The sequence below is a fragment of the Desmodus rotundus genome, chromosome 2 (genome assembly GCF_022682495.2).
Source record: "Desmodus rotundus isolate HL8 chromosome 2, HLdesRot8A.1, whole genome shotgun sequence".
Lineage (NCBI taxonomy): Eukaryota > Metazoa > Chordata > Mammalia > Chiroptera > Phyllostomidae > Desmodus > Desmodus rotundus.
In genome coordinates, this window is record NC_071388.1 from 79,057,311 (window position 1) to 79,084,492 (window position 27,182).

Genomic DNA, 27,182 nt, shown 5'->3' on the forward strand with positions numbered 1-27,182 from the left:
CAGTGTTGTTTCTAAGTCACCTTTATTTTATACTGATGGTTTAGCTCTTTGCAGTCGCAGCTTTGTGTGGGACTTGGAGGACCCTAGGCTTTGTCCTGTGTCCTCTGTGCCTTATTATTGCCATAAGAACTAAAGTTTAAGTTCTCAGAGTTTAAAATATGCTCTCAAAGCAAAAGCCAGCTTTGGTGCTTTGCTTAACTCACTGGGTTTTCACATTTATTCAGTCTTTGATCTTTAAATGCTCCTTAATAACTTGCCATCTGAGAGAGGTATATCTTATAATACTTTGGGTTTTATTTAGCACTTAAGTGGGGATTTTTATTTGTTTTGTTTTTAAGTGAGACAATAGCTTAGAGTAGGTAATCAATTTAACCATCAGAAATGAACATTAGCACAATATAATCTAATACTGAAAATCAATCTGAAAAATGTAGGAAATATCTAAAAGAAAATATTTCAAATTAATATGTTAGAGCCAATTGTTTGGTCTTTGTTACAGGTCCACATGTTAATGGAAATATAGGTCTGCTGTCTAGGATTGCTGTGATCTCCTTCCACTTCGTAGTTATGTTTATATTAAATGTAATCATTTCTCTGAGTTTTCACAGTTGTACTCCTTTGTTTAGACAAACAAAAAAAGATGGTCTAAGAGCGTTAAAGGATGCTTCTTTTATACTTTTAATGAACCACTATGAGAAACCGAGTATCAAGGAAATCTCATTCCCAGAGTTTCAAAGGGAAATTATTCTCAGGGGAAGCATGCCACTTTCAGTTAGGCAGCCCCAGCTTAAATCCAAAAGCTTTTGACAGAGCTTTAGGCAAGCCTCTAATTTTGTATAGAATACCATATAATGTAAGATGGCTTCACATTTTGGAAGAGCTCCCAGCATATGGTGACTTTAACTTGTTTTTCTCCAAGAGATCTGTCCTCCAAGTAAGTAGTCTAGAATGTGAGTAACCAAAAGGAAGTGACACGTTAGCTAGGATGCTTCCAGCTGCAGTCAACAAAAACCTGGACTCCCTTTGGCTCGAACAGTGGTGAAATACATCGTCTCACAACAAAAAATCCAAACCTAGGCCTCTGACATGACGTGTTGCTTCTGCTTCTCTGGTTTTTTGTGGCTCTGGCCTCTTAACCTGGATGGCTTTATCAATACTTTGGTAGCAATATGGCCTCAGCAGTTCTAGGCATCACGTCCAGATCCAGAGGTAAAAAACAAGTAACAAGGACCATCTCTTCTCTTGTCTCCTGAAGAGACAGTAGACCTTTTCCGTAACTCTGTGCCTCCTCTGCCACCCACCCGAAGGCTTGCCCTTATGTCTTACTGTCTGGGACTGTCAGAGGGAAGAAGGGTGACATGACTGGTTTATAGACCAATCAGATTTTATTCCTGACCTGGACATAGGTTCACACTCATGTAAGTCATATGGTCTCAGTGGACTATTAGTCTCGTTTCTGTGTTGTATAAATTCTGAGTACAATATTGGCCTATGATTTTCTCCAGAAAGGGTATGGAGACCCCCACTGATGGTGATCCCCACAAAGAGATGGGGTGCTATGCTCAGCATACTGTAGCAATGCTCACAGACTAAATGCTTTGAATGGTACAAACAAACTAATGTTGTTTTGTACAACATTCAGCTGGTCTGGACCTTCATATTGCTGTCTTTAAATTACCAGATGACTTGTACATAGTTCTAAGTGAGTGAGTAACTCATTGTTCTATGAAATAAATTTTAAGGTCAAAACAGGAAGTTAGGAAGTAGTCATATTTGAAATTCTATTTTGTCCCCACAAATGCATGATTTTCATTTTTTGCCTCTCCCAACCCCAAATTAGAGGTGATTAGGTGTAAAGCTTTGTGGCATTTAAATCCATCAATCTTTTTTAAAAAATTATTTTATTGTTGTTCAGTTATAGGTATCTGCATTTCCCCCCACACACACACAATTCCCCGCCACTCCAGTCAAACCCACCTCCCTCTCTTGCTTCCACCCTCCCCCTTGGTTTTGTCCATGTGTCCTTTATAGTAGTTCCTGAAAACCCTTTCCCCCATTATCCCCTCCCACCTCCACTTTGGTTACTGTCAGATTACTCTTAATTTCAATGTGTCTGGTTCTATTTTGCTTGCTTTTTTCCTTTGTTGATTATATTCCAGTTAAAGATGAGATCATATGGTATTTGTCCCTCACCTCCTGGCTTATTTCACTTAGCATAACGCTCCAGTTCCATCCATGCTGTTGCAAGGGATAGGAGCTCCTTCTTTCTCTCTGCTGCGTAGAATTCCATTGTGTAAATGTACCATAGTTTTTTGATCCACTTATTTACTGATGGGCACTTAGGTTGCTTCCAGCACTTGGCTATTGTAAATTGTGCTGCTGTGAACATTGGGGTGCATAGGTTCTTTTGGATTGGTGTTTCAGGATTCTTAGGATATAATCCCAGCAGTGGAATTGCCGGATCAAAAGGCAGTTCCATTTTTAGTTTTCTGAAGAAATTCCATACTGTTTTCCTCAGTGGCTGTACCAGTCTGCATTCCCACCAACAGTGCACTAGGGTTCCCTTTGCTCCACATCCTCTCCAGCATTTGTTTGTTGATTTGTTTATGATGGCCACTCTGACTGGTGTGAGATGGTACCTCATTGTGGTCCAGACCAGCTTAATTTGCATTTCTCTGATGGCTAGTGATGCTGAGCATCTTTTCATATGTCTCTGGGCCCTCTGTATGTGCTCCTTGGAAAAGTGTCTGTTCAAGTCTTTGCCAATTTTTTAATTGGGTTGTTTGTCTTCCTGGAGTGGAGTTATGTGAGTTCTTTATATATTTTGGAGATCAAACCCTTGTCCGCGGTATCATTGGCAAATATGTTTTCCCATCTGGTTGGTTCTCTTTTCATTTTAATGCTGTTTCTTTAGCCATGCAGAAAGTTTTTAATTTGGTGAGGTCCCATTTGTTTATTCTTTCCTTTATGTCCCTTGCTTTAGCAGACATATCAGTGAAGATGTTGCTACGTGGAATGTCTGAGATTTTCCTGCCTATGTTCTCCTGTAGGACTTGTATGATGTCATGACTTATATTTAAGTCTTTAATCCACCTTGAATTTACTTTTGTGTATGGCGTAAGTTGGTGATCAAGTTTCTTTTTTTTGCATGTAGCTGTCCAGGTCTCCCAACACCATTTGTTGAAGAGGCTATTTTTACTCCATTTTATGTTTCTTCCACCTTTGTCAAATATTAACTGACTGTAGGGACTTGAGTTTATTTCTGGGCTCTCTGTTCTATTCCATTGGTCTATGTGCCTGTTTTTATGCCAGTACCAGGCTGTTTTGATTACAGTGGCCTAGTAATACAGTTTGATATCAGGTATTATGATCCCTCCTACTTTGTTCTTCTTTCTCAGAATTGCCGCAGCTACTCAGGGTCATTTATGGTTCCATATAAATTTCTGAAAAAAATCCCTCAATCTTGAAACTAAAACAACACTACTGTTTTGGGGAGGAAAAATCCCCTCTGATTTCTAACTCTTGCCATTATTTTAGAGACTCATCCTTGCCCTTACTTAGCCTTTAGTAGCTATGGAATAGAAGCAATAGATATAATGCTTTATTGGTAAAATCAGAAATTTCTTTTTTCTGTGAAAAGTGAATGTTAATATCACATTGATCTTTTGATCTTTTTCTTTAGACAATATAACATTTTTCTGTAGGCTAAATGTATTCTGCTTATTTTCATAGAATATTAAATGCTTGACAAAGTGAATTTAGACCTCTTTACTTCTACTGCCTCCATAACACTATGTATGGAAGATTATGTAGCTCATGTGAAGAATATCACATTTCTGATTTAGGGTTAATGTAACATTTTATGAAGTTTATGTGAGAATGTAGTGTTAGTGCTTCTTAAGAATCTCAGCTGTAAATAATAATGAAATTGATCATTATGCTGACAGTGGCTCATGTTTCTATACACTGTAGTTCTGATATAGAAAAAATTCAGGTAATAAATTTACTTCCTTTCTCCCCAGATTGTTCCCTTTCTCTTAATGCACTGTCATTCTTTTACTCTGAAAAAAATGGAAACTAGTTTTGGAGTAGAAACAGAGTAATAACAGAATTGAAGAGGTTCAATGGATAGAAATGTTTTTGAGGGTTAGGATTTTGCTAAAGCCTAAACTTTCTAGTTAGAAGAAACAAGTCACCTGCCTAAGGCTATTTATTGGGATGTTGCCATATATTATTGCCAGATCATTGCTTTATTGATATGATTTGGTGAATAAATTTGTTTTAAATACCATAGAAACCATTTATTTCTGTTTGCATATTTTTAGTCATTATCTTTCTTAAATAGATGAATGTGAGTACATGCACACGTATGCAAGTGTTCATTATAGTACCTGCTTGTGTGTGTTTGTATGTTTTCATTATCACTGTATTGCAGTTGCTTTATCCTCAGCTAGAAGTTGGGAGAATGAGGTTCTGAAGGTAATTTTCAGGAGGGAATGACTTGAAACAATGTATTGTAACTATCAAGTTAACAATGTATTGTTACTTAACAATGTATTGTAACTATCAAGTGAATAGGTCTTCAGTCCTCACCTCAAGTCGGACCTTCACGTTTGATGGTCCTGGTCAGCCTTCAGAGAACAAAGCCTATGGCTGTTTCCAAAGAAGGGGTGGGGGACTCCAGTGGTACCTATGGCCTAGGAGTGGCAATGCCTTGCTTAGATGAACACAGGATGCTTTGTGTGTCTGTTCTTTTAAGGTGTTGCTATGAGAAAATCTGGGGACTCTTAGGACATATCCTTCTGTGTTCAGGTGTCTCCTTTTCCAGTAACAACGTTTTAGAATCTAGGTATTTTTAAGTGGTATGCTGAAAAATATTATTGTACGTTTTATAGAATTTCAAGTCTTCTCTCCAATCCAAGAGTAGATAATAGCTGTTTAAGATATGAGATTTATGGATTTTTTTTTCTGTCATTGTGGACATCTAAGAATTATGTAGCTTGTTTGAAAGCAGATAGCTCATTCTGCTTTTAATGTAAGTTATCAGAATTGGCTCTCTTCATAAAGTACCTTCAAATGCCTTAATCTTTACAACCCTTTAGGCTTTTTAGATCATTGATTTACAGGTTCTTATGAAAGAAAAGTAAAATTCTATACTAATGAGAATGATTTTTGTTTATCAACATCCCTTTATAGAATATATAGATATTTAAAACTATAATTAGATTTTACCACTAACCCCAAAGGCATTTTTAAGGTAAAAAATCTGACTCCCTCTTTTCTGAATCCACAAATGTTTCTATTAATTTCTGTAGAGTTTTCTTCTTATTGAAGTTGGGTGACTAGACATACAACATTTACTTATTAAATATCTACTATTTTAAGTGAGATAAATTTGAGGAGAGGAAAGCTACTTAACATAAAATCAGTATATAAGTAAGCTTCATTAAACTGAGTTCCTTTCCTTTCCATTATTATATCCAAAGTTTTGTGCTCTATGGTGAAAAATAAGACAATCCCCCTGCTTCAAGGAATTTACATCTAAGAGTTGGTTGGAGAAGTATTAATATGGAAAAGGAGATTGACTAGTTAAAAACTAAGTGAATTACACAGGTACATAAATAAAGTGCCTTTCCCACACAGAGGAAGAAGTTCTGCATCTGGAGAGGTGTGAGAGAAGGTGGCCCTCAGAACTTCAGGTAGAAAGTTCTGTCCCATTTGTTTCTCTGCTGTGGGCACATAAGATGTACATATAGTCACTGAGGAGGAGCTGGTCTGGTGACAGATCTGTCTAGGCAGTGGGGATTCACTGACCACGTTACTCTCGTGTGCTGGTGTGCTGTTCTCTTTTTTCCCTGAACGACCATTTCTTGTTGGTGAGGGGCGGGTTATGATTTTAAAGTCTGTGCTGCTTATGGTTACTTTTGCTTTTTGGGATAATGCTTGATATACATAGATCTTAGAGCAATTTGTATTCTTACAGCAAGAAGGAAAGTGAATACTTTAATCTTCAAAATGTAGGAAGTTCCCCATCTTGCAAAAAAGACTTTCAAAGGTTTATTTGTAAGATGTTTCCCACTAAGTAAAGAGTTGATTCTCACACTATGACAAGGAGGCTTACTAAACCTACAATAAGGCTGAAAACCTGTATGTAGGTAGCTGCAATGGAATGGTGATATTGTAGCACAGTAATATAGTTCACAAGATTTATACATAATTTGATTATTACAGCATGTGCTGAAGAACAATATTCTTACAAATATATAAAATTCAAATTATATTTGGAGTCAGCTAGCTTTGGGGGGACTAGCTGGGAGCCCATGTTTTACATAAAACACGGTATTTGTTAGTAAATGTGCATCATGTTCACACTTTGGATTCCAGGTGAATACCTCCCTGCCATATCCATGGCAGCCCCTGGCCAACTGGACTGAAGAAAATTAAGTAGCTCTGGAAATACACTTGCCTTCCAGATGTTGTCCTTTTGAGCAGAATGTAGGGCTGGCTTTTTATATAGAAGGAACCTTCAATAGTCAGGTGTTTGTAGCACAGAGAGTGCCTATATGTATTTTATGTAGCCAGAATCATTAAACTTAATATATTTTATTCCTAGCTCTCCGAGGTCCAAACATGACAGCATGTTCATTTAGGCAACTTGCAGTCACCCATGTTGATAGCTGGAAAAGCTGAAACCATTCCCCTTTAAAGAATGAATCATAATTCAACTACCTTTTCAGTAGTCTTCATAGATTCAGTGGGCTGTCACTCAGCAGGACTGCTTTTTGTTTGTTACCTTATCCATAACATATGAATGGTAATATTTGTGGATTCTTCAGAGTACTATATTTCCTTTCTGCTCATAAATAAGAGCTTACTTTTTTGGCCTATCTCCTTTAACAGAAAAGACCAAATTCCTGGTAGTATCAGCGAGATTCAGTTCAAAGAACTTAGTTCCACAATAACCTAACTATTAATCCATGGCAATGCTTTTGACCTATAGATTGGTTTCAGTAAGCCAAAATAGGACAGTCGGTAAAGACTGTGGACTTCTGGCCAAGATGGAGGCATAAGTAGATACACTTTGCCTCCTTGCACAACCAAAAGCAGGACAACAACAAATTTAAAAACAAAAAATAACCAGAACTGCCAGAAAATTGAACTGTATGGTAGTCCAACAACAACTTAGTTAAAGAAGAAATATTCATTCAGACGGGTAGGAGGGGCGGAGATAGGCAGCCAGGGCAGAGAGGATGCACGGCCAGGTTGTGGCAGGTAGACCAGGTGGTCCCACATTTGTGTGCAGATAAACTGGGAGGAACAACTGGGGAGTGAGACAGACTGCACAACCCAGGGTTCCAGCCTAGGGAAATAGGGCCTCAAAACCTCAGGCTGCAAAAATCTGTGGGGTTTGGAGCAGCAGGAGAAACTCCCAGGCTCACAGGAGACTTCATTGGAAAGACCCACAGGGTCCTAGAATGTACACAAAACCACCCACCTGGGAATCAGCACCAAAAGGGCCCAATTTACTTGTGGGTAGCAGGGGAAGTGACTGAAAGCCTGCGGAGAGCTGAGCAAGTGGAGTTCTCCCCTCTCAGACCCCACTGCTACATACAGTGCCACAATGTAGCCACATGGGTTGCCCCGCCCTGGCAAATACCTAAGGCCCTAACCCTTACAACATACTAGCTATGCAGAGACAAAAAAAATATGTCCCTAACCAAAGAACAGATCAAAGCTCCCAAAATAGAACTAAGTGATGAAGAGATAGCCAACCTATCAGATGCAGAGTTCAAAACACTGGTAATCAGGATGCTCACAGGAATGGCTGAGTATGGTTGCAAAATAGAGGAAAAAGTGAAGGTTATGCAAAGTAAAATAAAAATGTACACAGAGCCAACGGTGAAGGGAAAGAAACCAGGACTCAAATTGACAATTTGGAGCAGAAGGAAGAAATAAACATTCAACCAGAACAGAATGAAGAAACCAGAATTCAGAGAAATGAGGAGAGGCTGAGGAACCTCCAGGACAACTTTAAACGTTCCAACATCCAAATCATAGGGGTGCCAGAAGGAGAAGAAGAAGAGCAAGAAATGGAAAACTTATTTGAAAAAATAATGGAGAAATGCCCCAATCTGGCAAAGGAAATAGATTTGCAGGAAGTCCAGGAAGCCCAGAGAGTCCCAAAGAAGTTGGACCCAAGGAAGAACACAACGAGGCACATCATAATTAAGTTACCCACAATTAGAGAGAAGGAGAGAATCTTAAAAGCAGCAAGAGAAAGGGAGACCTACAAAGGAGTTCCCATAAGACTATCAGCTGATTTCTTAAAAGAAACCTTACAGGTAAGAAAGGTCTGGTAAGAAAGAAGTATTTGAAGTTATGAGAGGCAAGGAGCTACATCCAAGATTATTCTAACCAGCAAAGCTATCATTTAGAATGGAAGGGCAGATGAAGTGCTTCCCAGATAAGGTCAGTTAAAGGAGTTCCTCATTACCAAGCCCTTACATGAAATGTTAAAGGGACTCATCTAAGAAAAAGAAGATGATCAAAAATATGAACAGTGAAATGACAACAAACTGACAAGTATTAACAACTGAACCTAAAAAACAAAAACAAAAACAAAGCAAACAACTAGAACAGGAACAGAATCACAGAAATGGAGATCACATGGAGTGTTATTAGTAGGGGGAGAGAGGGAGGAGAATGGGGGAAAAGGTACAGGGAATAAGAAGCATAAATGGTAGGTATAAAATAGACAGGGGGAGGTTAGGAATAGTATAGGAAATGGAGAATCCAAAGAAATTATATGTACGTCCCATGGACATGAACTAAGGGGAGTAATGCGGGTGGGAGTGGGGATGGGGGGCATAGAGGAAATAAGGGGGAAAATGGAACAACTGTAATAGCATTATCAATAAAATATATTAAATAAAGAGTAACAGACTATTAAAGGCCAAACAAATTAGGAGGAAAAAAGAAACTTTTGAAAATGAAATATACAATTCCAGATCAGCAATGAGAATAGTGAACTGGAAGAAAAAACCTTAAGAAATTATACAAGACAGTGTGAAGAGCTAATGAGATGAAAGAACTGGAACAGTAGTTAAGGCACATGAAGAAAGAGTAAAAAAGTCTGACATGTGTCTGTTCTAAAAGGTAAGGAGAAAAAGAATTGGAGAAGTCATAGTTGATGAGTCAGTATTGGCTGAGAATTTTCTAGAACTGAAAAAAAGATACTGATCCACATATTCAGGAAACTCAATGAAAGCCAGAATGGATAAAAATAAATGTATACTTAAGTGGCTAATAATGAAGCTGCAGAATATCAAAGACACAGGGAAAATTGTGAAAGCATCCAGAGAGAAAAAGAATGACTTTAGACTGATAGCTGATTTGTAAACAGTAACATGGGACACCAGAAGTCAGCTGCATAAAATCTTCAATAGCCTGATAAAAAACAAGCGTCCATCCAGAAGTCTATACTCAAAATTTAAATCTTCCCAATAACAATGATATAAAATAAAAACATGTTCAAATAAATAAAAAGAGAGCATTTGCAAAGAGCAGACTTCCAGTAAAGGAACTTCAAAGGATGCATTTAGATTGAAGGAAAGTGATCCCAGATGGAAGTCTGGAACAAAAGAAGGAATGATGAGCAAAGAAAGTGGTAAACATACTGGTATATCTAAAGAAACATTGACTAAAAGAATAATAATAGATGGTGATAGCATCTGTGGAGTTAAAAAAAGAACTAGAATATATAACACGAACAATATATTAATTGGGAGGGTATGCTCAGTTACAGTATTCTAAGTCCTTAAATTTTTTAGAAGATGATTAAAGTTTGGTAAGTTTTAAACTGTGACCATTTAATTTATGAAGTAGCCACTTTTATGTTTGGAATAAAATGGACTTATTGGATAAGTAACAAATCTCTGGAACTGGTCTGCACTAACTAATGACAACTAATGTGTATGTACCAACTCCTGGGAAGAAAGTTGAAGTTCTCACTTGAGAGAGAATTCAGTATCATAGGGTGGACACACGACTTTTGAAATCCCTTCCAATTCTATATTTTATGATGTAGACTGGATGCATAATGACAAATTATAAAAGGATTTCTCACATAGAGAACAATTGACAAGCATGCAAGACAATGGTGTTTAAATAATAACAGAGAATTAATATTAAAAGTTTAGACCTCTCTATTAAATTTTTGGCCAGAATTTTCAACAAATGGCCAATCTCAATGGCTTGAGTTGATTACCAGCAATATATAAATCTCCAATTTAAAAGGAATGCAACAAACAACTGCACTGTTAATCAAAAAAGTGAAAAAGTAGTTAATCAATGCTCCAAATTAGTTCTGTATTATAAATCTGGGTAAATTATTGTAATATTAACCAGGATTTCAGACATACTCTTTTTGACAGTTCTAATCCCATTATTTAAAGCCTTTTTTTATTTTTTTTATTTTTCACATTTTGCAACACAGACATGCAAACCCAGAAAACATAGTGACCAAATCACCAATTTACTGTTGACCTTGGGGCCAGTCCTTTAGCTTCTTTGAGCTCCCATGATCTCATCTATTTAAAAGAGGGGAAAAAGAGGAGGCAATAAATAGAGTAGATGTTTTTTAAGGCCTTTTTTACTCTAAAATGTGATTTTATGTAACAATCATCCTTCATAATAAAACTCAAAGCTTATTTCTTAGTTTTAATTTGTTCATCATTTTTCCTAGTTAAGACATCTTTAGCCATAACACAGGGAATTGAAGCATTTAGTCTGTAATACCACCACTGAATGCTCTACAAGAGGATTTAATTCTATCCTTGGCGGGGTTTGGAAGAAGTTGCCCAACTGAAGGAAAGGATTTTACAGTTAAAAGTCACCTTCATATCAAGCAATAATTATTGTAAAATAATGGACAAAGCAGAATTGGGGACAAGAAAAGAGATTAAAAAATATCTCTTTCATAAAACTAATCTTAGAATGAACTATTTTACTCCTACTTTTCTTTTCTTCTTAGGTGCTTAATTTCCTCAGGCCTTCTAAACCCATTTTAATTAGGTTACATGATTAAAAGGGGGTTAATTCTCATGTATTGCTATATTTAAGTTTCCAATGACAAAAGAAAACATATACTAAATGTAACTTACCTATTTATTAAGCCCTTAGTTGGTGGACTATTCCAATTATATACTTAACAGTTCCAATGACTTCCAACTAATAAAACCTTTTAAATTGTACTTAAAACTCAAAGGTATTTTTCCACATATATATACCCTGAAATCAAGCTCCACAACTACACAGAAAATTTGTCAGAGTGGTTTCTTTAAAAATGCATTTCTTAAAACAGATAAGGTGTACAAACTATTTTACAAGGTCCCTTTAAAAAATGGACTGGACAAAGCATTGAGAACAATCTGTACTGGCAAGGGACAAAGATGATCTAATAGGTCTTTTCCGTCTCTAATTTCTGTGATTTGAGGATTTTTTTACTCCTGCAGTAATACTCGTGAGTTCAACAACTTCTCAAAACTATTATTAGTTACCAAGGAAACACAAAATGTTTGCGGAATAAATAAGCAAATGGACTGGACCTAAATAGCAGGATTTTCCTGCTTCCCATTTAATAATCTATGGTGCCATCCTATGATCAATTCTTCATTCTCTCCAAGCCATTTTTGCTCACCTACTTGCAGCTCACTAGAGTCCCATAGCCAGCTCACAGCATCCCATGTAAACCAAGACCAGCAGATCTATGATCAGCAGGAAATTCCCTATTAAATACAGACTTCCCTGCTTGGTGAAGAACAAAAACCGCAGCAATACTGGGGTGGGGGGGGGTAGCAGGCAGTGATTGACCTTGTGACTACCATTTCTAGGGAAAATATACAAATATGTTCTTTCAAATAACCCAATGTCTACACATGATTAAAATATATTTAATAAAGGTAAAAGGTAAGACATAATACACACATATACCCACAGTATGAAAACAATTTACAAATGTTTAGACAAAGACTAAAAAGGAATACAGTACATCAAATTGTTAATAGTTGGCAGTATTCATAGAGTAGGACTAAGTGTAAAATGTGTTTGAGTGTTTTACATTTTGCAAATTATCATGGGCACTGAACTATTCTGAAATTACTTTTCAGCCCTGGCTGGGAAGCTCAGTTGGTTGGAGCGCTGTTCTGATAAGCCAAGGTTGCAGGTTTGATCCTGATCAGGGCAGTTGCAAGAGTCAACCAATGAATGCATAAATAAGTAGAGCAACAAATTGATGTTTCTCTCTCTTTCCCTTTCTCTATCTTTAAACTCAAAGAATTAAAAATTAATTTTTAAAGCCACAAAATACCATTCATTTTAATGTTAATAAAGGGCTTTCCATTCTTCAGGATCACCACTGACACTGTTGCTGTAATCAGCCCAAGTTAGCTCTCAAGGGTATCAGTCCCTGTTCTAAAATCAAAGTTAGATGGACTATGAATAGGAACAGCTGCAGCGCTCTAGAAACTTCAAGAACTATGGAGCTCTGGGACAGGAGATTTGGGCTGTAGGTAAGTGAGAGGGCCTATAGGTAAATCCAAGTTCTCTGCAGGTCATTAACTGCTGGTGAAAGGCTCTCCGTGCTCAGTGTAAGTGCTGAGCTGCCTGGGAATATATATTCTATGGGCACTAATGTGTACAGAGCTAGGCAGATGACACTTGGGGAACAGAAAGAAGGGTGAAAGAAAGAGGGTGGTTAGAAAACTGCACCTGGCATGGAGAGAACATGCTTTTACCCTCCAGTCTTTCCTTCCTAAAATTGCCCACCTGTGTGCTCAGTCCCTTCAGCCTTCCTCCTAAACTGTGGGGTGGCGGAGAGATCAGCACTAGATCCATGGCAGGTATGCCCAATGCTCAGAGGCAAGCTGCTTTGCAAGAAGGATGAAAGTGAGGTGTCAGAATATTCCAAGAGATGGAATACCTTAGTGCCAAGGGCACTAAGGCACTCTGGCCAATAACTGCAGCCTAAGGCTATGCAGGATCACAGAATTCTGCTTCTTCCCATGCTGTCCTGGATCGTCTCCACTCTATTCAGTTTCTCATATAGGACCATGTCCATACTAAGAATTATTGTTTTGCTTTGCATGTTATAGTGTTACCACACATGCTATTTTATAGAGGTAAAAGAGACAACATTTGAAGTTAGCGTTACCATCCCATATTCTGAAGCACAGCTTTCAGGCAGCAGTGTATATCACCCCTGAAGTGATGAAAGAACTAGTAATAAAAATCATGGGCAACTGCAGGAAAGGTTCCGTTGATTATGAATACTACCTCTCTGGCACTTATTTGGATGACTAGAAGACTTTACCAGTCCTAAGAAAAAACAAAGGCCAGGAGACAGGACATGAAAGAATAAGAACAATTACTTCATAAAGAGAAACTAGCTTTGACATGCTTAGTAACATGTTAATGGTATTTTAAAACAGTTAAATAATACAATATCATGGATATTGCTAATACTAGTTGCTGTGGTCATTGTAATAACTTGGCGGTAGTTTGAATCATGGAAAATTGCTGATATTTAAATGTTTTTGACTATCTAACAAAAGTGACTTTATACAGTTCAATCAAATCAATACATCTTAGTTGTCAGCCTTGTGGCCTACAAACCCTTCCTCCATATTAGAAGGTAATTAGCTTGGTAGGAAAATTCCTTTGTACTATTTCCAAAACTCAACTTAAACCTATTGCTGATTCAGATCATAAATCCAGATTACTAGTTGAAGAAAGGACTTTGATTTGTAGGTATGATTGTTTGTAAGAAATTCCTGATTATAAAATAAGAAGAGTCATACAGCAATGGTTGAGTAAAATTTTCAGTGAAAGGAAGTAAAATTTTCTTAGCCATGACTGAAGCACAGTAGTCATAACTGTATTTATTCTTTTCATAATAAATGTATGTCAGAAGTCAAGAGAACAAAATTACATCTCAAAGACAATGTTGGTCGAAAGTGGAAAAGAAATAAAAGTCTACTCTTCAACTTATATGGCCAATGGAGCACAATGCCAACGGCTGGCTGGAGTTTGTGACATGAAACCCCAGGTGTTCTTGTGTCAAAGATCCCCTTTCCATAAGACCTTTGACTTTCTTCAGTTGGGAAATTGTCATAACATTCTAATTTCATGAGAACAAGACATGTTGCTAACATGGTCAAGAAGACTGCCTTAGTAAATAGACAGATCCAACGTGAACACACACTGTCCCTAGAGTTAGTGTACAATCAGGGCGGTTTGGTGTATGGCCTGGGAAGAGAGAGAGTCTTGGTATTCTTAGTTCAACATTCAGTCTGGAAAACAGAGATGCAAACTTCTCAATTAAATCAGAACACTTCTTTACCAACAACATCTTTGAGAGAGTCTTAACAAACCATTAAGAGAAGATGGGACTAAGTCTGGTTCAAATCCCTTCATTTGTTACTTTAGTAGCAGAGTGACTTTGGTCAAGTCATTTTACCTTTCCAAATGCGTTATCTGAAAAGTATGATTAATGCCACCTCAAAATGTGCTGTCAGGTTAAATGACAGGGTGCGTGAAGAACACTAAGTACAGTGTTTGACATGAATCTGTATTAAAAGATCAACAAATGAGTTAATACTGGCTCCTGAAGAGAGTGTTCACAGGCCTCAACCTCAGCTGGAACACTAGTCATAACTGGGTTAGAGACCAGTACTACAGGGCACCAGGCAAGGCACAGAAGGAGTAGGAGTCCGGATTCTTTTTTCTCTTGCTACAAAAGCCCTAGACAACTCTTGTATCCACTTAACTTCTCCATTTTGCAGTTACCCCAGCTGGGAAAAAAAAAAAGGAGGAAATAATACTGGCAAATTTTACAGAGGAACTGGAAGTCAAAAGAATGAATATAAATGCTAAGCACAAGTACAAAAATATGAGAAAGAAATAAAAGGCAGTGTCAAATGTTAAGAAACTTCTGTACCCATCAATGGAGAAAAGGAGGCAAAACAAGTTACAAATACTAGCTTGAAGTAAAGGTAGTTTATGTTACCAGTTTGGAGCTGAGATTCAGGTGTTTATGCTTCATGCAACTTTCATGACAATCATTTCATCTTATTTATAATAAAGCAAATCTAGCATAAAAGTCTCAGAAAGGATGAAGCACAAGGCAAGCATGAGACTAAAAATGATTCAAATGCACTTTACAAGTATAATGAATAATAAAATTAACAAACCAACATCTAAAAGGTTTATACAAAACTGCTAATCAAATATTAAATTCAGTTGAAGGGTATGGTCATTCACTTCTCTTAAAACAGTATATATGAAAAGTAAAGGTTAGTTTAATTTAGGATTCTCAGTAGTCAGGTAGAGTGATCTAGAATTGTCTAAGTGAGCCCACAGTTTAGCAATGATGACACACATTTATTTTTATGCCCTGCATCTTTTTTCCACACCATTTTCACTAAGTTTACATTCTCTGCAACCAGCCTTTCCCCACTGCATACTAAAAAACAAGCACACTATTTTCATTATTCTTGTGTGACAAAACATGAGGAAACACTAGTTCTATAAACATATGTGCATCGTGTAATAGGAAGCAATCCTATCTTAATGTAATTTAAAAAGCGTTAAATAGACTCAAGTAATAAAAACTACTCAATTCATTTGAAGCTTGCAAATAAGGCAGCCACATATCTAATTTATTTAGCAGATTCATATAGTTGGCTCAGACTTCAGAGATTACCTCTCTTATTGATGTGCAAAGTAATTAATTAGGAGGCTAAACCTCATTTATCAAAAAAAAAGGTTTTATATAAGTAAATCTGCCCCATACTACAGGGTAACAGACTTAATTCAGTAATATTTTGGTCAGTTTCCTTTTTCTGCTCATGTCTTTATTTTTTATTTTGTTGCTGGTGGAAGAGAACAACTGGATTAAAACCAGTTCTAAAGTTATTTTTAAACTTTGTCTTGGAAACACTTAACTTCTTTAATAAATATTTTCCCTCCCAAACAAACTGATTAGTTCTAACGACTTTCACTAAAACACAGGCAAGCAGAAATGAGGAACGAAGAGGTTCTTTCAGGAAAAACACTGAAAAAATAAGATTTCATCTGGCCTTCCCATCATCACTTGAAGAATTGTTTGGTAGTTACATCATCAGGAAATAAAATACTATCCTCTGAGGACCCTTACTCTTCACAAAGAAAAGGAAAAGTTTGAAGTCTAAGTCCCCCCTAGAGATGTCTCAAAAAAAAAAAAAGAAAAGACTTCTGGCTTTCCTTTCCTGCCTCCCCCCAGCAACCAAAAAACAAATGTAAAAAAATGCATTTACAAAAGTTTAAATAGGATAACAGTATGTGTGTGTGAAGTATGTGATTGTCTAACCACTATGCTTTACGCGTGAACTAATTCAAAATACTGAATATAAACTGTAATTAAAAAATAATTAATAAAATTAAAAAATAACAACAGCAGCATGTGTACTTAAGAATCCGAAGCAGTAACAGAAGCTTTAGAGCCCAACAGAGGGAGAAAAGTTACAAGCAGATTAACCATGAACCCCAAACATTTGGTTTGTCCTGCAAGAGGGCTCCCGCGTCCCCGGCCCGCCGCCCGTTCTCTGCGGGGAATCTGGGACCCAAGGTCCTTTCACACGGTCTCAGCGTGGACCCGGGCGCTAGCCGCGCCGCCGCCGCGGGGCTGGCTGTCACCGGCGCCCCAGCCGTCCGCGCCGCACACGCGGAGCGCCTTATAAGGCAGCGCAGTGACGTAACGCCCAAAGGCCGGGCGCGCTCGGCGCCCAGCTCGCATTGTTCGGGCGACTCCCGGAGCGCGCACAGCCCGCTTGCAGCGCGGCGCGACTGCGGCCCCAGCCCGGCCCCGGCGCGGGGAGCTCAGGTAAGCCCGAGAGAGCCGCTCAGCTCCAGCAAGGGGCACGACTGTCAGAGAGCCAGGTGGTCAGTAGGTGGATTTTAAAGGTATCAGCATCATGAACTGCAGACAGGTTTCGAAAAGCGCGTCCAATGAACTCTAGGTTCAAAACATTTTCCAACTGCTACAAAACTTTAAAAGTTTTCTTCCATGGAGAAAACAGATTGGGACTTAATTTTAAATGAGAGGTGGGGTATAATTATGTATTATACAGACTTCCCAAGTGAGCTACACATTGAATCCTACCTGTATTAAGAAATCTTTGGGGAAAGGGTGGAGGGGAGTATATTGTAATACAACTCTATCTCCTGATCTCTCCCCTCGGACTAGAACTCCCTTAAGTTTTACAAGAGCAGAGTGTGAAACACTGCCCCATGGTAGTGGATTTGTTAGTGAAATACCCCCCACCCGCCCCCACGCCTTTTGTAAATCTTAATATGGACGACTAAAATACTCCTGTTGGGAATACATCTTGTAATTAAGAGAAATGTAAGTCTTTGAGTTAGAAAAAAAATCTTACAAATGCTATTCTATCTTAAAAGTTTACGTCAATTTGCACAAGGAAGTAACAACTATCACAGTTTTTAGTTATAACTTTTTACTTCAACTCCAGTCAGTGGATAAATGACATGCTGCACTGAAAATTAAAAATAATCTAGTTTCTCTGAGTATGTTTTGGGCAATAGTTTATTATATATAAAACTAATTTAAAAGATAAAGCCTATGGGAGACTTTTGCTAATCAGTGGCATTTCAAACCACAATTAGTTACATTTAAACCCTAAACAGGCTATTGCTGTAAATGAACCCTTAAAGTCTGATAATTGAACACTTGGTAGATGCTGAAAATCTACATATTTTCCAGAATAAAAATAGGCAGAAGAATTAAAATGAAATATGCTATGTCAAGTTAAAAACACTGGAATTGGGGATGAAAATTTATTATCTCAAACTTTATTTGATTTGAACATATATTGTAAAACAAAACTTTTAAGAAATTGTGGCAGAATTATTTCCCATTTAAAATAGACTCTTTTATTTATCATTTGAAAGATCACACTTTTATATGCTTAAATTGGGATGTATCTGTGTTCCTAGTAGTTCCTGTGTGAGTTTTTTAAAGTATGAGACATTGGTGCCTACCATTTTTGCTTCATAGGATGTTGTTTTTGTTGCTAATTTTGTTTAGAGCAATATAAGATTTTGGTTTTAGTATTAAACAGAAATGATATGTTATTTGTCCTGAAGATAGGCTGTATGAACTGAAGGTTAGTAACAAGAAGTAGGATTTTCCTAAAACTATGATTTCAAATCTAGGGAAGTCTACAATAATGAGAAGAGAGAGGGACCAACGCCCAGGTCACTGTGGAGAAGTATGGAATATGCAGTAGAAAGGTTGTTTATTTGATATAGGCTGTAATTGGAAACTGAAAAATTCTTGCCTTGGGAAAAAGGTATTCCACCCTTTTGAATCTAATAGAGGAGGAGGGAAACAGAAACTATCAATTATTGTTTCAGCTATACCCAAAGTACCATCTGTACCATAAACTGTAGCTCAACTGTTGAAAATCATAACCTCTATCAAAGCTCTAACAGCTGTGTTTCCTAGAGTCTGCATTTTATTTTTTTAAAACAGGCAAGCATCGATTTTGAAAAAAAAAATTTAATGACACACTTCAATATTCCATACTGTTTCCCTTTTATTAACTTCAAAGCATGTTCAAGGAAAATCACCCATTAAGACCCCTTTTAAAACTCGAAGTTAAACAAGATTTATCATGGGTATGGAATGCCACAGTGGCTCTCTGAGTGAGCATTTCTTAGTCCTTGGGACAATCTATATGATGGAAAAAATATTATACATAGAATGAATGTGATTTTTTACATTTTCAAATAAAGCATATATTAATTTTATGCTTAATTAAATTCATTTGTCCTTTTATGGTGATTATGAGTAACTGTTAAGCCACTGGCATCTTTGTGCTATTTTCCTAATGCTGTGATGGAGTCTATAGTAACAGCCAATATAAAAACATGAATTAAGCTTTGAGCTTCCTAATTTTCAAGTCCACTTGCAATTACCATTAACTTGCTTTCTCAAAAGGCTGTAAATTTTGCTTTAGGACTCTCTGCTACCCCTCCTCCACCATCCCCCAAAAGTGCCTTTGGTAATAAATGTATTTGGAGGTAAAATAAAATGTGGAAGAATAAAATTCCATTAATTCTTCTTAGGTCATGTTCTGTCTATATCTAGTGCTTCAGGGCAAAGTAAATGCTTTTATAAGATAAAGAGAGGGAAAAAAAACACAGCCTCCTATTTAAGAGAAAAAGGAAGGGGAGCAGGAAGAGAACTGTTTATAAAAGACTGGATATTGTGGAGTAATAATCTGAGGATATAAAGAAATATTGGTTTTAAACTGCTTTAGAAATTGAAATCTGTTGTTCACATAGCCAGTCATTATCTTTTAAAACATCTAACACATCTTACCTATCCTCTTGGGCAGATCATTAATTTTAAATGTCTTTAGAATTTAGTTTGTTTTTGACTATGAACTTAGCTTTAATTTAAACTATTTAGTTTTTGTAAATTATGTTTAAATAAAGATTTAGAGGTGAAGAGACATTGCATATACAGCCAGCATCACAAACTTTCAAAGATATATTTCTGTGACTGCTTCTGCCATCATTACAGTATATCTGGGCCACCAACCCAGTCCTTAAGCTTGATGTGGGCTACAACGACTTTTCGAATCTCCTCTGGCTGCTCAGTTTCTACTTCGAACGTTAGATGCACTAATTCCTAGCGATGGTCACCAACACTGTTGTAAGCACTCCTACATCCCTCTTTGTCTTAAAAACAGAGTTGATATTTTCTCTCCCTGGACTTATGCACTAACATTATCTCCGACTGGGAAAGAAAGCCTGGCAAACAAAAGTGGGAAGGCTCGCCAAGGAAAGTCCCTTGGTTCCTTTTCAGATATGGGGAAGCACTCCCTTTTCATGACTGTTCTCTCAGATGCTTGAGCAGATTAAGACAGGATGGCAGCAGTTTTAATTGAGTCCTAGAACAGAGAATAACACATTAGTAGTCTCCTTTCTCCAATCTGACTATCCTTACATTCCTATGCCCCACTGGCTCTAAAATAAGATTAGATCTTAAAGATACAATTATTGTCTTTTTATAATAAGCTTGGGGAGTAATATTTGTGTGTTGGGGGGGCTAGTGAAGTGTGTAGAGGAGTAAGTGGTAAGTTTATTATTGGCGCAGGTAAGGGTGCAGACAAACATACACCCAACTCCTTGTTTCTGTTTATGATAACTACTGATTCTAGCCTAAAGGACTGTTGCTATCAGTAAAAAGAGAGCATATATTACATCAGAATACTGAATACTCAACTCCATAGATGTACACACAAACACGCACACCTGGCAGGAAAATTGTATAGCTGTAAGAAGCCTGGAGGCCATCTGATCCAAATGCTTCTACCTTACAGAAGAAGCTGAAATCCACAGTGTGCTTGCTTCAGACACAGAGCTACTCAGAGGGAGCCAGGGCCTCTTGAATTTTGAGGTTACAGCCTTTGGGTTCTCTGTAAATTAGTGGTAGGAAGAGAATAATTCAGAGGCCCCAGAAGTCTCGACACTGTGAGTGTTAATTTGGATATAAAACCCATTTAAAAAAAATAAAAGGTTCAAAGTTGTTATTAATAAGTATAGGCAGCAAGAAGGCAGAGGGAAAGGAGGGAGGTGAACCAGGCTGCACCAGTGGAAGGGGGGTGATAAAGCGAGGACAGAGAAAACACACATACACCCAACTCCTTGTTTCTGTTTGTGATAACTACTGATTCTAGCATAAAGGACAGTTGCTATCAGTAAAAGAGAGCATATATTACATCAGAATACTGAATATTCAGCTCCATAGATGTACATAAATGTGTACATAAAGGTTCTTGGGATGGCAAAGCTCACTCTCTGCTTTGAATCTGAGAGGTGCACCGGAAAGAGTCTGTGCTCTATAGTCAAAGACATTTATGTCTGAACCACTAACATGACAAGTGACTTTTTCTCTGTATCTTCCAACTAAGCATTTTGCTTTCCTCAGACCTCCCCAACTAGCAGGTTCTCTTTCAAACTTAAAAGTGACTTAATACCTTAAAAACAATCCCCCCGAAACAGCAGAGGAAGTTTACCCTGCTTGCGCACGATGCGCCGCTCCATGACATGAAATTACACATTAATCGCTCATTTGGCTGTTGTCTGTCTTGTGGGCTGTAAACTCCTTAAGGGTCAATTTTGTAAGCAGTTTATCCCTAGTAGATAGAAAATTACTGTAGCTATAGTCAGAGGTGTGTCAAAAGGGTGTTAGATAAATGTACAAATAAATTACAAATAGAAGCTTATTTGGTAAGAAAAGGGTATTTCTGAAAACAGTGGACTAAGAAGGGCCCCTTCCTCTAGATTTTGTTCAGGAGCCCAAAACAAATCTCTACCACTATTTGAGGTAACCACATAGAACTGACTAACAAACACAAAACCCAGGAACTATATTAGGCTCAGATGAAGTCAAGACAGTCCAATCTGCTTGGTACTGTACAGTGCCTGTTGTGGAGGCAGACTAAGTCAGATGCTTCTCTGCTGCTGCCCACCTCCACCTATCTTACTTTAACTTCCTCCCAAAATAATGAGAATAACGTGGTCAAAGAATACCAGGTGAATTGCCCTGGGGCATGGAATGGACTCTAATGCAGCGAATGAAGGAGCAGACTATAGTGGTTTGTCTTTAATGAAGGGTAGATTCCTCTGTTTTTCCCTAATGTCTGAGCCTCAGCTGGAGGCCTGGAAGATGCAGTCACTGGGCCCAAAGAGTTTGTCCTTACAGTAACTATAAACCTTCAGATTGCCTTTTCCCAATCATACACTGGATTACAAAGTTCTTTTGGGTAGTCCCGTACATCTACCAGATTGTACAGAAAAAAAAAATGATTTTCCTGTATTTTTTAAAGTTAGATAACTCCAATGTCAACCTTTAAAGGCAGCCTAGGGCTCTTAACTCCTCAGAAGCAGCCTTGTGCTAAGCACAAGACAGGACAACAGACCCAGCAACCTAGTTCTCTACACGCCACACCATGTCACTAACACAGCTTTACCTCTTAGCACCGACTGGCACTGTGTTGATGACAAGGACTAATAAGATCACCAGCTGCTTTTGCACAAAGGCTCAGTCATGGTCTGGGATCTTTTGAAACACCTCTGACTATAGCTAGAGTACTTTTCTGTTCTTTCTTAATGCACTGATAAAGCAACACAGATAAGACAGGTCAGTTCATAAAAATTAAGTAAGGATAAACAGTGTGGGACTCTTTTAAAAAATTCAACAGATTACAGTCAGTCTCCAAGCTTGCTTACTAGTGACGCTAAACTGACATGGACAAATAGTATTATCTCAATGGTAAGGCTAAAGAGTAGGAATAATGGTTCATAAGTCCAAATTCTGCTCTTCCTGGCCCTGCCGTCCATTCACTGGGTAAGCTTCCTGTAACCTTCGCTTCCACAAACCTATAAAAAGGGACCAATGTCATCTGCCATAAGTTATCTTTCAATGCTAGGAAAGACAGAATAGTGGGCAGAGGACAAAAATGTAAGCTACTGATTGTATCATTACTGAGACAATTCAGCGGAAGAAAATGGGAAGAATGTGAGGGAAAATGTCCATACGCAAGCACAGAGGAAAGATTAACATAACTGCAGGACATGAGCCTGTGAGAACTCCAAACCATTACACCAAAAGCAGCCTCAAGGATGAGGTCAGCCCTCCAGGACTGGCGACTCTGACAGGAGCAAATCTGCCAGATTTATCTTATCTCATGGCCCACCAGTCTTGGAACAAAAGTTTAAAGGTGAACTAAGTTTCTCTCTCTCTTTAAATTTTTTTTCAAAGTGAATCAAAACAAAAACAAACCTCTGAGCAGAAATCCTAAGAGGAATGTAAAACATTCATCACATTTGGGTTGACAAGACTTAAGTGGCTGCTGCTATTACATTTAAAGAAAAGGAAGGAGCTGCTTGGCCTAGGAGATTGGGGAGAGCATGAGAAAGTTCCCAGTTTGTTTTTTTTTTTTTTTTGCTTAAGACAAAGGGCTATGTATGCAATGAGATGCTGTGCAAGTCCCTTGGTCTACTTGTTAGTTTATTAACTGGGAATGGCAGAGGAGGTAAATTCACTGTGGAGTTTTGTGAAAATTAATCCTTTGCTGATAAAAAGAAGATTATCCATTCCTTAAAAATATATCAATTTACTATCAAGATGGTTAAAAACTCGTATTATTAAAAGAAGTACATTATATGTGAGGTTACATATTATCCTTCAGGCTTTCATGCAACTGGCTATATATGGCATAATAAGATATTTCAGATACAGTTGAGAACAACCTTGTCAAGTTATTTGGAGTTCCACTCATTTCTCCTAAAATTACACCTCACAAGGTTCTTCTTATAGTTCCATAAAATTCACTGGGTTGAGCAAAGATGCAAAGAATTGTCGGCAGCAGAGTTAAGATTCCATGGCTGTATTTCCTGCATCTGAACTTTATTTAAATTTGTCTCCAAGTGATTTCCTCATTTCACTGAATGGCCGTCCCTCCTGAGAAGTGACAGGAACAAGAGGAACAACACCCTACTTCTGCTCTAGTAATAGGTGAATTCTGAGCACTTTACAGTCATTCAGCCTAAGAGGGGTTATTTCCCCTCAGAAATGGTTCTTCTCTCCCCACAGTCATTTGGCCATCAAGTATGTAATGAGCTCAAACCCGTGGAGGGGGTAGAGAGGTATCACATCTTCAAGGAGCTTACAGTTAGTTTAAGAGCAAAACAAATATACTAAAACAAATTAGAAAGTGCTATAAAACAATATAGAGTATTTGCATCACAAAATTGTAAGGGCAGTTGGGAATCAGAAAGTGTGAATCAGCGAGGGTCAGACAAGTTAGGTAACATTCACAGAAAAGATGGGAACTGAAATGTAAGTGGAGGCTACTGAACAGAGCATTCCAAATGTATTCCTTGGAAGTCTAGTATGAAAAGGGCATATGAGGTAAAAAGAGAAGGAAGGCTTGAACCACAATGAGAACACCCAAATTCTGATATTTAAAACAACCTTGACTTTCATGGAAAGGAAGGCATCTTAAAGTGACAGTTAAAGTGATAAAGCAGTTGGCACAGTGGCAGAACCATAACATCCATTCAGTAAATGGTACCCTATTACACTCCAGTTATGTCAGCCTCCCACAAAATGGTGTTCCACCATCATCAGGGGCTACAGGCTTCTGCCAGGCCGGGGCAAGAAGGCACTGCCTCAGGGCCAAAGAGGAAGTGCCTTATAGGATGCAGTCCTGAAGAGCTCTTGTTCTCTTAAACCCACCCATAAAGTGAACTAAAAGGTTAAGCTTGTTGGAGTAAATCCCTGTCTTCAGTGCCTAACCTCTCTGAAATAGCCACTCTAAAAATCGAGGTTATCCTTTATCCTGAGTTCTCTGATAGAAGGGATTTCCTCCTACGAGAAACCCACCTGAGTGTTCCTAAATATGTCGCCGGAGATAAGAAATAAGTTACAGAGTAGTTAAAGGGTCAAAGAGAGCAAAGGTTTAAATGCTAGCCTAAAATTTCCCTGTTTTACCTGGAAAATCCTACCATGCCTGAGAGGCACACACACAAAAACAAACGGATAAGACAAATCTTACAACTTGGGCTAAATATTGGGTTGGCCCAAAAGGTTGTTTGGTTTTTTCCTGTATAATGGCTCTAGTAGTGCTTAGTAGTCTCGAACTTCATTTGAAACAATTTTGTTAGATTGTATTGTGACAGCTGTCATAGCATACATTAAAAAAAAAACTTATCAAAACTGGTGAATTTTTGTATAGCCATTTTAATATTGAAAATGGAAGAAAATATACATTTTCAGCTTATTATGCTTTATTATTTCAAGAAAGGTAAAAAGGCAACTGAAATACAAAAAAAGATTTGTGCTGTGTATGGAGAAGGTGCTGTGACAGACTGAATGTGTCAAAAGTGGTTAGGGAAGTTTCATGCTGGAGATTTCTCACTGGATGATGCTCCAGGGTTGGGTAGGCCAGTTAAAGTTGATAGTGATCAAATCAAGACATTAATTGAGAACAATCAATGTTATACCACTCAGGAGATAGCCAAGATACTCAAAATATCCTAATCAATAAAGTTGTTGGCGAAAATGAAAAATGTGTCTTTTATTTTACGAGAAAAATTAAACAGACTTTTTGGCCAACCCAGTAGCTTATATCATATCCTAGACAAAGATAATGAAGATTCCCTTTTCAGAAACTAATAGTCTACATACTGCTTACTAGGTATTAATTGTACTTTCAATTTAGCATAACATTTTTAGTGTCAGACACTCAAAGATTTACTTTTACAGCACACTTATAATCTTGAACTAGAACAAATGTTTGACATATAAAGAACCAAAAATAAATCTGAATTCTGAGAAATTCCAATTAGAGTTTTCATATACTTATGAACCACTGAGACTTGACAGGTCATAAAATCTCTTCTGATGGAATGAAACATACATTTTTGACATGTGAATTTGTATACAATGCTAAGGGAAAGGACTTTAAAATTTTCATGGGGGGTTTTATTCTATAGAACTAATATTTGAGCATCATCAATATCTTTGTAAACCTTAGAGAATAAATTGTATTGCTTTCCCCACGTTGCAGCTGAGGTGACAGGCAAATGAGGCCAGGTCACAGAATTAATAGCAGATTTTGGTCTAATAGTCCCTGTCCATTGGAATACATGGCTCTTCTGAAAGTGGCTTTCCTATTGAAAATTGGGGTTTTGCTTTTTTCTTTGTTTTTAACTGTGAATGAGTAAACTTTAAAAGTGAGGTATAGTGAACTCAGTACTTTTTTCAAAAACACTTTTTTTTTTTCAATTACATAGTGCAAACCTGAAATAGTTTGTCCTTCCATAGAATTCAAATCACAAGATAAAGTCAGGGCAAAAATGGATGGGTGTTCATGTAACACATATATGAGGGATATTATAGCCTTTTCTTTAATTCTGCTATAAACAGAGTTTTTCTCACAGATAAACATAACTAAATGGGTCAAACTCTTGCTCAAGTACAAAACCAGCAACAGACCCAGGGCCAAGGGAAGTGAAGTGTCAAGTCATCGCTCTCATCTCTAGCAGGTCTGTTGCTAACCACTGTAACGTCTTGATTGACTTGCCCCTCACTGCACATGCTTGCTGTCCCCTAGAACACCTTCATCTTAAAAGAGCCCAACTTAGAGAAGAGACCATAGGATCAAACTCTGTGTTCATGAATTCTGTATTCTCAGTGCTTGGAAGTAGAAAAGGAAAAGGAAAATGTAATACAAACAACTCTGAACTGTCAATCATGGGAAAATGAAGGCTTGGATAACTAAAATAATTTTAATTTTATGGAGTACACAAGAGGACGTGTAAAACACAGACCACAAGAAAAATGATCATTTACATTTCACCAGATTCTAGAATAAAACTTGTGTGTAACTAAATTTTACATATGGCCCAAACTCTAGCCCTCTAAAACAGCATGGAGGGAACAGAAACCAATCATCCTCAGGAGCTAGGAAAGGTGGGTAAGGGCATATGGAGGATACTCACTGTGGTTCATGATCTGATTGCTCAGCAGGAAGCCAAATCAGGCATCAGCCTTCCTCTTCCAATGGCCCTGACATCTAAATATACTATTCAGTGCTATGAAATGTTCCTAGTTCTGATGTCCCCTATTTACTGATTTACTATAGCTAAAATAAACTGGAGGGAAAAAAGAAAGTTCTCTAGGGATAAAAATGTTTCATATTTTACACTCTTTAGGCTCCTCTCTACCATTTCTCATGGCAAACTGTATGACTTCAGTAGTCACAATAAAACTTAAGCCTCAGTTGTTGTGGTTTCTAAATTTCTGAAGTTTGAATTTCCCACTAACAAGTTAGGAAACTTTTGGTTTCCCAAGCATACCACATTAGCCGCTGCCTCTGTGCAGGCAGCCACACTACGAGGAGGTGGAAGAAAATCAGTGAACTCATCCACTTTGGCACATGACTGGTCCCTGCTTTGGCCTTTTATGTTAAATCTGACAAACTGAACACCAGTGAATTAACACATGAAAGCCAAATAGAGGAGGAAAGCCTTTTTCTTAAAGACCTACA

The 27,182-nt window shown here is 37.7% G+C and overlaps 2 protein-coding genes across 9 annotated transcripts in view; one reads left to right on the top strand and one right to left on the bottom strand.

The window, feature by feature from the left end:
* CMSS1 (cms1 ribosomal small subunit homolog) overlaps positions 1-27,182 on the bottom strand; it is a 379,939-nt gene that overhangs the window by 304,648 nt on the left and 48,109 nt on the right. The window lies entirely within an intron of this gene.
* The window catches only part of FILIP1L (filamin A interacting protein 1 like), a 310,336-nt gene that overhangs the window by 236,313 nt on the left and 46,841 nt on the right, over positions 1-27,182 (top strand). The window contains exon 1 of one of the 4 annotated variants that reach the window (XM_053918302.2): positions 16,800-16,918. The exons of 2 other annotated variants lie outside the window; for them this stretch is intronic. The gene's annotated coding sequence lies outside the window, so the exon portion shown is untranslated. Of the gene's footprint in view, positions 1-16,799; positions 16,919-27,182 lie in introns of those variants that run through there. One more of the 4 variants, XM_053918303.2, reaches the window with a different exon arrangement.